Raw genomic sequence first — 14,641 nt, forward strand, 5'->3', positions numbered from 1 at the left:
AAATGCATGTTTTGTTCGTGTAGTGCAAGGTTTTCCGAATATACTTTACATGAATTTACAGGGGTTAATGGTTCCTCATCAAAAACCACTTTCATTGTTAACTTCTTATTGACTTAAGAAAAAGCTATAAATAAATTATTTTTTAAACGTGTTCGATTGGTTAGCGCATGTGGGAAAAATTCAAGTGGAAACATTTTGCACATTTAAAGTGTCGGTACATCAGAGCAACTAGAACGAAATAAACAATCATTCCAGACGCATGCATTTCAACTCGTAACTGAACGCTTTCTAGCCCAGCGACATCCTTCAAACTTGGCACCGGAATAAAAACTTTTGCCAAGCATCTAAACTTTACAATTCATAAATTGTCCAGAATTCAATTTTTGTAAAAGATATTTGCCGTCGGATTCCCATACAAACACTGTAATTTCTAGCCGCTTTGCCTACTCGTTAAGACGACGTCGAAAACCGCGATGAGACCTATTTGCAGCAACATGTCCACACAATTCGAGTAAAACGATAAACATTTGTTTACAGTCAAGTCGCTCTTCGCCGGGCATCGGCAGAAATGAATACCCCAGATTTATCGGCAGCAACGTAAGTGTTATTTAACCAAGATCCTCCTAAAATATCCAGGAAACCTTCTTTGTGCGATAAAACATCCAGTTTTTACCACAGTTCTGCACACATTCAGTATAATCCAAACTTTCAGGTCAGTGGATCCTTCGCCAACTGCTCTTTCAATTTTCAATTCAAGTAAACTTCAAAAGCTTTGATTCAACGGTCATAATGTTTTGCAAGCAGGTTTTTTATTCATTTTGCAGGCTTGAATGGTGTTAAAGGACCATTTTGCTAGATTGTGACGAGAATTTTATCTACGATTAACTAGATTTGCCATGTTTGAAGACTCTTTATAACCCTTTGGTTAATTTTCGCGCGCGCTCATTGAACAAAACGCATCACATGGCACATCATAATCGAAAGATGGGTATTAAACACTGATATATCCCGTCCGATTTGATATCTGTCGCCCGATTTTATGGAAAAGTAATAAACAAACGAACAAAGTCAACCTCTCAGGTCTAATTTTTTTAACCAGTGTTAAAAAAATTACGTAAACCAATCAACTTGCATATTTTTTAACGAATTTACGCCGTGATTTTCGCTGTAGGTATTTTCCTATTTACCGACAATAAAGCGCGTTGTAAAAATGAATCGGAGGGTTATAAAATGAATAAACCCCTTTCTGGCTTGCTGGCATATTGCAGGATTTACGCTCTTTGTTAAAAGATTGTCCTCAAAATTTCACAGTTGCCCTCAAAGCTTCGCTTCTCGGTTAACTGTTCAGTTTTCGGACAATATTTCAGTCTCGGGCATTGTCCTTCAATGTACCAGCCGCCTGTAGGGGTTTCTAATTTTATTAATTAAACTTGCGCTGTCAGGGAGATGAGTCAGTAATGAGTTTCAGACATTCCCATTGAATACATATTTATTTATTCTAATTGTGCAACAACTGTCACTTGAGAAACATGTAACTAAAACAACTAGAGCTGTTGCTTTCTTTCTTTCTTCTTCTTCTCTTGCAAAGTTCCCTACACTAAAGAAAAAAACAAACAAACAAACAAACAAAAAACAAAGAAAATTTCATCACTGTTCGACCTGTTCGTTTCAAGGCGGTTTATTCGAAGCCAGTTAGCTCAATTATGCAAGTATTTTACCAGACTGAGCAGTTTTAGACTTAAGTGTATATTGATTCAATCGATCGAAGTAAAGAATTCAACTTGTTTTGGATTTCTCGGGTATACTTTTGAATGCTTCCAATTTTATGAAACTGGAATTAACGCGACACCTACGTAAGCTTGAGTGACGTGTAACGTACAAGGGGTCACCGCTCTTACCTCATGATGAGCTCACTGAGAATCATGATCAGCAGCAGTTATTTATGTATCTCTCTCTCCACATTTCGGCCTGCAGTTAACAGTATCATAATTTCAGTGTACATTTTTCCACATACAAAAATAATATGACGTGTGCACAATCTACAAATTACAAATTTCAAACACATAGTCCGGATACGTTTACTGGTTAAGCTGGCAAAGTTATCAACCTCAAAAAAACTGGTGATGGTGACTCATCCCAGAGGTCGAGTTTCGTAAGATAAAATTGAGAATCGAAGACAACTTTTGCTTTTAAATTGAGTCAACTTAACATCCCTTTTTATCTATTCTGTGTTACACAAATTATCTGATCTTAAATAAAAAAAACGTTTTAATGAGGGAGATTGGGGTGATTTGGTGAGAGACGAGGTGCACAAGGCGCGGCATGCACTGAGAATCGAACCTCGGTGGGTCTGTAACGATTACGCTGTTTAGTACGGCTTCAGTAGTTTGACATTAATAACACTTCACATGGTTTGATATTGAAAAGTGTCGCGTGAATTAATGTTTGCAGCAAGCCTATTTGGAAACTGAAAATGATCGTATGAGAGCGACTGTAATAATTAATTTAAGTTAAGAGTATGATGAAACTAAGAACATTACAGTGAGACAAAAGATTTGTGAACACATTTAAATGTCACAATTCTTGCAGGAGATTTATTGGGCTATCATTAGTTTTTATTGGTATTGTGTTAGCTTGCTATGCTTATAGTGATATAAAGTTTCAATCGCTGGTCAGAATAGAGCGGTTTTCACTTAAGTATCGAAAGCAATTTGTGTTTAGTTTGGTTTTGCATTACTACGCTTAGTGATTGGTTAAAAAATCTCGCGCCACTTTCTCAGCCAAACAGAATTAAAAGCAAAACCAATCGTGTCTCACTCGCGCACGTTTTCTCGCGCTTCGTGCCGACTTCGTGTATTTGCTTCGAGTTTTGATTGGCTCACTGGTTTGTCTGTTTGCTTTGTGATTGGCCAGAGTATATACAGCTAATTACTTTGCTTTTAGTTTTACGACACTCAATTAAAAACTGCTCTATTTAGGAAAGTTGCCGAAAGTACACGTACGATAGAACAGTTATCAATTGAGTGTCGTAAAACCAAAACCAGAGTCATCACAGATGAATCCAGTAAACCAATCAAAACTTTAAGCAAATACATGTAGTTATCACAAATCGCGTGAAATCCTGTAATAGCGAGTCACGATTAGCTTTGCTTTTACTTCTGATTGGCTGGGAAAGTGTCATGTTTTTTTTTAAAAACAAACACAAAGCGTGGTAGTGCAAAACCAATGCAAACGCGAATTGCTTTTCGACACTCACGTGAAAATCGCTCTACAGCATGACCATATATGTTGGTACCGGTTCAGCTGCACTTACTTGCGCCATGTCACTGGACAAAGCCATATATATGTTTTCATCCATTTCCTCCGTATTGCATTGTTCTACACAGCATTCTTCGTGAACGTCGACAGGAAAGGTGAAGTCGCCCACTAACTGGTACTGTCTATTCCTTTGTTCGGTAAGGCCTTGAATGTAGCTGCACACTGACCTTTTGTGAGCTAGAAAGCTGTTTGCATGGTTTCCATCCAAAAGGAACTTAACAGCATCTGTTTGGGCAGACACATCGTGCAATTAATTTAGTAGCTAGACTCCAACGGGTTTAAAGCGAGTAGGACAAAGAAAGACAGACATGGCAGATACAGGCTTCTGTTACAGTTTTATTATCATTTTACCTTAACGATTCCTTAGCTTACCTTTTTCCACGGCCCAGAAACAGTCGAATACCAGAAACATCACGGCCAGAATTAAGAAAACACGCTTCATCTTAGATTTATGCCTTAAGAAAGAGAAATCACATGTAACTTCGCGCATAAAACTTTTCATCAAACTTGACTTAGGGATCTGATAAATCTAGGACAGGAGAGCTCACAGTACGAAATCAAAAATTTACTTAACTTTTCGACGAACGTAAAGTTGCGTAAAGTTGAAGTGTGAACTTTTCTCATCTCATCTCATCTCATCTCATCTCACTTCATCTCATCTCATCTCATCTCATCTCATCTCATCTCATCTCATCTCATCTCATCTCATCTCATCTCATCTCATCTCATCTCATCTCATCTCATCTCATCTCATCTCATCTCATCTTATCTGATCTTATCAACTCTAGCTTCTTGAGTGCTTTCCATATTAAACTTCCTGCGTGCACCATAACTCAATAGTGCTAGCTAAAATCTCCCACTCTAGCTCCACGGCCTCTTGTGCGAGAAAAACATTCTGGCGAAACGATTTGGTCACAACTATTAGCGTGTTCTATTGGATTATGGTGTGCGCTCATGTTTACTGAATTTAATTGCGCGGCTCTGTTAGCTTTGTCAATGTAAGTGACATATAGATACTGACAGCTATACTGAAAGGCTAAATGGGCTTACCTCGCTGAGCCGGGGCAGAAAAGAATTTATTTTAAGATTCTTTCTAGTATCGACAAGCTCTGCCGGTTGGTTTTCAATAATAAGAGAATTAACGACATGCAAACTTATTTAAACGGGGTTTTAAACTTCCCTGACAACTCTCATATAAAAGGAATACTTCCAAAATACTAGTAAGTTAAAAAGAAAGAAGCATTATAAAGAGCGTTAACGACCGGATGTCTGAAGCCGAGAGCCAGTTATACTAGCTATATAAGTTATGCTACTTTTAACTAGAAAATCTCTTACCAGTTAAGACTCACTAGTAAGGGATGTTGCCTTTTGCTGGACTTACTAGTAGCGAGAAGCTGTAATCAGTTGCATTCGCTAATAAGAGATTTAACGAAAATACAAGGACGTTTACATCGTTAACGGGATTTTAAACTTCCCTAGCAACTCGAATAAAAATGGGATATTTTTAAAATACCAGGAAGTCGCACAAAGAACGTTAACGACCGGATGTTTTAAGTTGAGAGCTTATGTTACTTACTAATAAGCGCTGTGGTGCTGTTTATAAACCGTTCTGTATTTACAACAATGATTGCGGGAATATTTATCACTTCAAATCCTCGCAGCGTCCAGAACAATTAGCGAACGAACGCACACGGATTTCTCCCTTTTTCGCGCTTTTTTCGGATAGCAGAGTCTTTTTAAACTCCTGCTCTGCTGAGAAGTGAAAAGAGGCCAAGCTCGCATGCGCAGAGTGCGGTAGGTAGACTGACAAGAACCGAAAAAGCCGATTGCTTATACAGGCTACCAAGTAATGAAATTTTATTTAAAAACCAAAACTTTTCGCTTAACGTAACTTCTGAATTCAAGTCAATGATGTCTGTACATTAAAGAAGACAATATTTCAGAAACCACGATGAATTTATTTTTCGCTGAGGTATCAGTACTTCTATTTTAACATCTTGGAAAAACGCGAAAAATTTAAGCAAAAAAGAACGTTTTTTCCTGCTTAAAATGTCTGCAGTTTTAGCAAGGTTAGCTCTTGCTGAACTCCCCTCAAAGCTATTACAAGTAGTAAAAATTTTTCGCGCTTGATCTTTAGGGGTGTTGATCTAGGCCATAGAATTCGAGAACGAATAATACGTTCTGAGAACTCTCTATGTGAAATTCTAACTACATTTTCGTTAGACAGTTTCAGCAAAATCCAGTGCGGAATAAATTATCAAACACTCATCAGCTCAGCTTAGTGGGGATTGCATTATATCCAGTAACATTTAATATTTTAAAACCTTTATTAGAAACTTTAGAGAAACGAGAGAACGTGACCATTTTGTAAACGACCTCTAGGCACTGCACACTGACAGCTGATATTGTTCGAAACCTCAGCCAATGAAATGTCATTTTTTGCATTAAAAACAACTTAAATGTGATATTTCTAAGAAACCAGGCAGTCTTATAAAGAATGTTTACGACCTGGTATGCTAATAGCTTAGTAAAAGCCAGCTCTAACAACCTATGCAACAGACGAATTCCCTCCAGTGGAAAATTTCCTACGAGCAGCAAACTCCTCAGTGTCATGGTCCGTCATGCACACAGTGTCATACCCTTAATGAACCGTGTCTTCTCCTTCAAGCTTGTTATTTACATGTAGTTTTTATTTTAATAGTGCTTTTTCAAGTTTTAAATCAAAGCTTATTAGGTCTAAAACAAGATAGTCATATTTTGGTCTGAAACACATTCTGCGAGTTAATAAAAAGCGTGTCCGTTGTAGATAGAGTTCTAACAATCACATCGTGTTTTTGTGAAAGTTGGAAATTAGCATACGAGAAAAACATATTAAGAAAATAACAATGTCATGAGTACGCATGGCATCCTCTTTCCGAAGGTTTCAGGAACCCAAAAACTCGAAAGAAGAAAAGTCGAACGGTCCCTCCCGCTCGGTTTTAAGACTAGCTAACATATGTCAAAAAGTATTGCAATTCAATACTGATATCAAAGACGGTATCAGCTTGCCCTTTGGGTGGTATATGGCTATCAAAGTATGTAAGCAAAACGAAAGTTATTCAGGAAATTAATAGGGTAGCAAAACCAATTCTTTTTGGCGGTATTCGTATTGTTGACTTAAAGAATTTAATAATTATAAGCTAGGGGCGAAACAAAGTATTAAAGCAGAATTAGAACCTTTTGGTTCCGGCTCTGTTTCATATCATGCAAGTGAGCATTTGGCTCAGTGCAAAAATATACTAAAATATTATATGGTTAAAAATGATTCACAAGTAGCAAGAAGTTACGAGAGGTATTAAAATCCCGGCCATTGCAAGCACGTAAAGAGATTCCTTTCATTTCTCGTGATATGCGTATTGCTCAGTTTCGCGCTCTTCCAAACACAAAATGGGGCAAAAACAGAAAACGAAAAAAGAGAATTGCAGTTTCACGAACCGGACAAATATTATCATGCAATAACTAACCTTGGTTGAATATCTTCAAGATTGTTGATCTCGTTTTGAGTCAGTAAGATCTCCCCGTTTGAAAGACTCTTGAAGACTGATACGAGTGACTCGCCAAAGCGATGTTATGTTTATTGGTTTGCAGTTATAGAGTTGACAGCCATTAATTACAAGAAGGAGTGGCTTAGTGCGTCAGCAAATATTCTTCAAGCAAACGATGGACATGTACAGAAGTAATTTGCATTCAGTGAAGTTCAAAGCTTGGTTATTTGATTCTTTATACAAAAAAACATTTTTTATGTTTAGTTGCAAGAAATGTTTAATATTTTCTATTTTCTATAATGCCTGTTAGTTTTAAAACAAATATATAACTGAGTGCAAATGAAACGTGCGTCCTGGCAAATGCCAACTACTGTTGAACGAGTAAGTGGAAGGGGCATTACCTTTGAGCGATGTGAGTGATGTGAGTCAAAACTTTGGCTTTAACAGCTCTTGTCTTACTTTTCGTTTTATGCCAAACAAAAGTTTATTTACAAGCTTTGTATTTCGTGTCTGAAAGTTTGTCTTTAAGCTTTTTTTTTCAAATTTAGAATGAAATGGCAAAATAGCACTCTCCCTAAGCTTGCACTCCCCCCCCCCCCCCCCCCAATTCGCTTGCAGGGCCAGCATTTATGCCTGGAATCTCTTCCTTTGCTGAGATCGCTTCTATCTTAAAGGAGAAGTTCACTCCAGAATGGCCATTTATTTTTTTTACGCCAATAAAAAGTTTATACAAAAATATGTTATTCACCAAAATTTCAGCTTCTAACGAGCGCTAAAACCCTACAAAATCTTTCTCTAAGTAGCCCAAAATTCGACAACTGAACGCCGCCATCTTGGCGCTAGTAATATATGCGTGACGTCAAAGAGCTCAGCCTGAAGTTTGAATACTCAAAACTCCTTGTTTTGTTTTGTTTGTCAAAATGCCTGTTTGTGCAGCTCCATGTTTCTCAAACAGTGCTCCAAGAGATACAAAAAACCTTTCACTATCTTTCAATATCTAAAGGAAAACAATGCTCACAAATGGATTATAAGAATGGGCAGAAACGAAAAATTCCTGCAAAAGCGGACATAAATATTTGTGTGTTCCGAAAACTATACGGAAGACTGCTTCGAAGAAGATTACGGATACAGTCTACAGAAAAATGCAGACGCAATACCAACCAATGTTACGATTATGCTATTTCACTATTTTACTTTATTTCAGGGAGGATTTTTAATCAACCAGAGAAACTATCTGTTGTTGTTGTTGACTTCGTCGTATTTTCTCGATTAAACGCGGGTCCCCGATTAAACGCCGGCTTCGTATAAACGCCGGCTCAAAACTGCTAACTTTTAAATAAACCCTGGGAGCGTTTGATCGAGGTCCCGGCGATTATTTGTGATCAAGCAAACAAGTAAATATATTCTTTTCAGTAGCACTGCTACGACAAACTGGTACGGTTTGCTACTTTGGCAATTTTTTATGATGTTCAAGGAAACGTCCGGCGTAAAATAACTAGGATGGATGCTGTAAACAAAACGAAACAGCAATGTTCGCGTTCATGTCGTCACGACTGACGCGAACAGTGGAGGAGGACGTTTATCACCGCGAAGGACATTGGCGACATTGCCGTTTCTGGACTTATTGGTTGTTTATGTTCTGTTTGTCACAAATCTTGATTGCAACATGCACGTACCGTATGCAATACTGCTACATTGGTATCATGATCATCCTCGGAGACCCAGAGACAGATTGTCGAGCGGGACGACGAGAAAATCGAGGGTCTCGAAGGATAGGTAATAATAGATCAACCTGAAAAAGTTGCAGAAAATTGCACTTCGATAATGAACTCGATCGGACCCCGATTTAACGCCGGAACACACAAATATTTTTGTCCACTTTTGAGCAATTGTTCTTTAAACATTCACGGTGAAAACGAAACTACCTCTTTTTGTATTTCTTGGAGCTCTGTTTAGGCAAAATGGAGCTGCACAAATAGGCATTTTGACAAACAAAAGCCACTACAAAGAAACAAGAAGTTTGAAGTAATTAAAATTTTCCCGCTCAACTTCAGGCTGAGCTCTTTGACGTCACGCATACATTAACAGCTCCAAGATGGCGGCGTTCAGTTGTCGAGTTTTGGGCTACTTCAGAAAAGCATTTCGTAGGGTTTAAGCGCCTGTTAGAAGCTGAAATTTTGGTGAATAACATATCTTTGCATAAACTTTTTATTGGTGTAAAAAAAAATTAACGGCCATTCTGGAGTGAACTTCTCCTTTAAGACTTAACACCCATTTAAGACAATTTGCATTCGCACTTCACACTAAATCCTTGTTTATTCAAAGTGTGCTTTTGGTGGCACTTATGACAAACGTGTATTTTTATGCTTTGTATGCAAAGATTTCCTGTACGAAAATAATAAAAAAAAATACCATCAGCATTCGTTTCGAGGAACGTAGTTAATCTGAAGAAATCGAGACTGGAAAACGCGCAGCACAGTCTCATAATAATTTCGAACTAACTGAGGGACGTCTGAGCGCGCAGAGTATCATTGGGTCCATTGTTTTAGTACACTTTGACTTCTAACGAAAACGTGTTGATGTGATGTGGTCACGGGCACCCAACGAGAAATACAGTTACTATAGGTGTGGGAACACCGTTTTTATGTTGTAATTGGCCTTTTCGTGCTATTTTAAGCCTTAATTTTAAATGCTCTTTTCGGATACGCTAGCTGAACTTTCAAACTTCAGAAAATTTTAGGGAACGAAATATTATTAGCCGAGTTTACGAGCCGCTGATTATCTCTCGAAAATCGTAGCTGGCCTTTTTTCGTTCCCAAAACGAACAGGCATCACTTTTCTCGTGTCACGAAAGTTGAAGCTAAAGAATTCTCCGTTTTGTCATCACACTTTAATCTGGAAATCGTAGGCGATTATCGGTCTTCCGAACAGATCTTCACCAAAACGGTCTGTTGGGTGCCCCTGATGTGGCAACATCCATCTTTCGACATCATCTTTCGCCAGCGTCTTTCGACGTGCTGTTTGCAATGAGCCAATCAAAACCGATGCATACCGTTGTTGGTTTCATGTAAATGAACCCACAAGGTCAGAAGGTCATGCTAGTGGGCTGTTATTGGCGGATTTAAGCACGTCGAAAGATGGATGTCGACAGAAAGCCGCTATGCACCTAACACTGAAAGCGGGTGTAAGTTCGTGTGTCACCTGTTTGGGACTTATTATACAGTTTATTGTGCCTTTCAACAACCTTCGCCCTTATGCGAAAGCAGCTCCCTTTTTCCCCTAACTGAACATTTTGGCAGACGGGAAGACGGACAGACAGACAGACGAATAGACAAACATACAGACAGACAGACAGAACACAAACCACCTGTGGGATATTGACCTGTGGGATATTAACTGGGTACAGAGTTATGAGTGTCAGACATTCAATTCAAGTTTGGTTCCCACTGAATACGTGTTTATTCAAATTTTGCAACAGCTGTCACTGAAGAGAAAACTTGTTACTAAAACAACTTGAGCTGTTGCTTTTTTCTTCTTCTTCTTTTGCAATGTTCCCTACAAGAAAAAAAAAACAAACAAACAAAGAAAATTTCATCACTGTTCGACTTGTTCGTTTCAAGGCGGTTTATTCGAAGCCTGTTAGCTCGATTATCTAAGTATTTTACCAGACTGAGCAGCTTTAGACTTAAGTGTATATTGATTCAATAAGGTAAAGAATATTCAAGTTGTTTTGAATTTCTCGGGTATATATTAGAATGCTTTCAATTTTTTTTCAATTTTTTTTTTCCTGTTAAACTTTGCAAATGAAACTGGAACAAGGCACCTACGTAAGCTTGAGTGACGTGTAACGTACAAGGGGTCACCGCTCTTACCTCATGATGAGCTCACTGAGAATCAAGATCAGCAGCAGTTATTCATGTATCTCTCTCTCCACATTTCGGCCTGCAGTTAACAGTATCAAAATTTCAGTGTACATTTCCACATACAAAAATAATATGACGTGTGCACAATCTACAAATAACAAATTTTAAACACAAGACTCATCCCAGAGGTCGTGTTTCGTAAGAGAAAATTTAGAATCGAAGACAACTTTTGCTTTTAAATTGAGTCAACTTAACATCCCTTTCTATCTATTCTGTGTTACACAAATTATCTGCACTTAAAGAGAAAAGTTAATATGACGTGTGCACAATCTATAAGATAATATTTAGAATCGAAGACAACTTTTGCTTTTAAATTGAGTCAACTTAACATCTCTTTTTAGCTATTCCGTGTTACACAAATTATCCGCACGTAGAGAAAAAAGTTATAATGAGAGAGATTGGGGTAACTTGGCAAGAGTCGAGTTACACAAGGCGCGGCATGCAGTGAAAATCGAACCTCGGTGGGTCTGTAACGAATACGCTGTTTAGTACGGCTTCAGTAGTTTGACATTAATAACATTTCACATGGTTTGATATTGAAAAGTGTCGCGTGAGTTAATGTCGTAATGTCGTAATGTCGTGTATTTGCTTCGAGTTCTGATGGGTTCACTGGATCGTTTGTGTCCTAAGGGATTAACCAGAGTATACACAGGTAATTACTTTGCTGTTAGTTTTACGACACTCACTTGAAAACTGCTCTAGTGAGTAAAATTGCCGAAGGTATACGTACGATAGAGCAGTTATGAATTAAGTGTCGTAAAACCAAAACCAGAGTAATCACAGAATGAATCCAGAAAACTCCAATCAAAACTTTAAGCAAATACATGTAGCTGTCACAAAGCGCGGGAAAACCTGCGATAGCGAGTCACTATTAGTATTGCTTTTACTTCTGATTGGCTGGGAAAGTGTCATGTTTTTTTTAAAACAAACACAAAGCGTAGCTGTGCAAAACCAATGCAAACGCGAATTGCTTTTCGACACTCAAGTTAAAATCGCTCTACAGCATGACCATATATGTTGGTACGTTCAGCTTCACTTACTTGCGCCATGTCACCGTACAAAGCTAAATATAAGTTTTCATCCATTTCCTCCGTATTGCATTGTTCTACACAGCACTCCTCGTGAACGTCGACTTCATCCATACCGGCATGGCTGCCTATAAACGCTCGAGAAGTCATTTTATCGGTAAGGTCTTGAATGTAGCTGCACACTGACCTTTTGTGAGCTAGAAAGCTGTTTGCATGGTTTCCATCCAAAAGGAACTTAACAGCATCTGTTTGGGCAGACACATCGCGCAATTAACTAAGTAGCTAGACTCCAACGGGTTTAAAGCGAGTAGGACAAAGAAAGACAGACATGGCAGATACAGGCTTCTGTTACAGTTTTATTATCATTTTACCTTAACGATTCCTTAGCTTACCTTTTTCCACGGCCCAGAAACAGTCGAATACCAGAAACATCACGGCCAGAATTAAGAAAACACGCTTCATCTTAGATTTATGCCTTAAGAAAGAGAAATCACATGTAACTTCGCGTATAAAACTTTTCATCAAATTTGACTTAGGGATCTGATGTATGGGGACAGGAGAGCTCACAGCACGAAATCGAAAATTTACTTAACTTTTCGACGAACGTAAAGTTGCGTAAAATTGAAGTGTGAACTTTTCTCATCTCATCTCATCTCATCTCATCTCATCTCATCTCATCTCATCTCATCTCATCTCATCTCATCTCATCTCATCTCATCTCATCTCATCTCATCTCATGCTCATCTCATCTCATCTCATCTCATCTCATCTCATCTCATCTCATCTCATCTCATCTCATCTCATCTCATCTCATCTCATCTCATCTCCGGCTCATCTTATCTTATCTTATCTTATCTTATCTTATCTTATCTTATCTTATCTTATCTTATCTTATCTTATCTTATCTTATCTTATCTTATCTTATCTTATCAACTCTAGCTTCTTGAGTGCTTTCCATATTAAACTTCCTGCGTGCACCATAACTCAATAGTGCCAACTAAAATCTCCCTCTCTAGCTCCACGGCCTCTCGTGCGAGAAAAACATTCTGGCGAAACGATTTGGTCACAACTATTAGCGTTTTCTATTGGATTATGGTGTGCGCTCATGTTTACTGAATTTATTTGCGCGGCTCTGTTAGCTTTGTTAATGTAAGTGACATATAGATACTGAAAGCTATACTGAAAGGCTAAAAGGGCTTACCTCGCTGAGCCGGGGCAGAAAAGAATTTATTTTAAGGTTCTTTCTAGTATCGACAAGCTCTGCCGGTTGGTTTTCAATAATAAGAGAATTAACGGACATGCAAACTTATTTAAACGGGGTTTTAAACTTCCCTGACAACTCTCATATAAAAGGAATACTTCCAAAATACTAGTAAGTTAAAAAGAAAGAAGCATTATAAAGAGCGTTAACGACCGGATGTCTGAAGCCGAGAGCCAGTTATACTAGCTATATAAGTTATGCTACTTTTAACTAGAAAATCTCTTACCAGTTAAGACTCACTAGTAAGGGATGTTGCCTTTTGCTGGACTTACTAGTAGCGAGAAGCTGTAATCAGTTGCATTCGCTAATAAGAGATTTAACGAAAATGCAAGCACGTTTACATCGTTAACGGGATTTTAAACTTCCCTAACAACTCGAATAAAAATGGGATATTTTTAAAATACCAGGAAGTCGCACAAAGAACGTTAACGACCGGATGTTTTAAGTTGAGAGCTTATGTTACTGATAAGCGCTGTGGTGCTGTTTATAAACCGTTCTGTATTTACAACAATGATTGCGGGAATATTTATCGCTTCAAATCCTCGCAGCGTCCAGAACAATTAGCGAACGAACGCACACGGATTTCTCCCTTTTTCGCGCTTTTTTCGGATAACAGAGTCTTTTTAAACTCCTGCTCTGCTAGGAAGTGAAAAGAGGCCAAGCTCGCAGAGTGCGGTAGGTAGACTGACAAGAACCGAAAAAACCGATTGCTTATACAGGCTACCAAGTAATGAAATTTATTTAAAAACCAAAACTTTTCACTTAACGTAACTTCTGAATACAAGTCAATGATGTCTGTACATTAAAGAAGACAATATTTCAGAAACCACGATGTATTTATTTTACGCTGAGGTATCAGTACTTCTAGTATTTTAACATCTTGGGAAAACGCGAAAACTTTAAGCAAAAAAGAACGTTTTCTTTTGTTAAAAATGTCTGCAGTTTTAGCAAGGTTAGCACTTGCTGAACTCCCCTGAAAGCTATTACAAGTAGTAAAAATTTTTCGCGCTTGATCTTTAGGGGTGTTGATCTAGGCCATAGAATTCGAGAACGAATACGTTCTGAGAACTCTCTATGTGAAATTCTAACTACATTTTCGTTAGACAGTTTCAGCAAAATCCAGCGCGGAATAAATTATCAAACACTCATCAGCTCAGCTTAGTGTAAATTGCATTATATCCAGTAACATTTAATATTTCAAAACCTTTATTAGAAACTTTAGAGAAACGAGAGAACGTGACCATTTTGTAAACGACCTCTAGGCACTGCACACTGACAGCTGATATTGTTCGAAACCTCAGCCAATCAAATGTCATTTTTTGCATTAAAAACAACTTAAATGTGATATTTCTAAGAAACCAGCTAGGCAGTCTTTATAAAGAACGTTTACCACCTGGTATGCTAATAGCTTAGTAAAAGCCAGCTCTAACAACCTATGCAACAGATGAATGTTTCTTTCTTAAGTTTAAAAAAGCTTATACGGTCTGAAACAAGAAAGTCATATGCTCTTGGTCTGAAACACATTCTGTCAGTTAATAAAAAGCGTGTCCGTTGTGGATAGAGTTCTAACAATCACATCGTGTATTT

At 38.0% G+C, this 14,641-nt stretch overlaps 1 long non-coding RNA gene across 1 annotated transcript; it reads right to left on the minus strand.

Annotated features, from left to right (window-relative positions):
* Positions 1-1,485: 1,485 nt before the first annotated feature.
* On the minus strand, positions 1,486-3,410 carry LOC144660233 (uncharacterized). The gene is made up of 3 exons (XR_013572065.1): positions 3,314-3,410; positions 1,899-1,968; positions 1,486-1,597 (listed from the first exon to the last, which is right to left on the minus strand). It is a non-coding gene; the product is annotated as an uncharacterized LOC144660233 (long non-coding RNA).
* Positions 3,411-14,641: the final 11,231 nt, after the last annotated feature.

This window comes from Oculina patagonica, chromosome 7 (assembly GCF_052425735.1).
Source record: "Oculina patagonica isolate OP01 chromosome 7, crgOcupat, whole genome shotgun sequence".
Lineage (NCBI taxonomy): Eukaryota > Metazoa > Cnidaria > Anthozoa > Scleractinia > Oculinidae > Oculina > Oculina patagonica.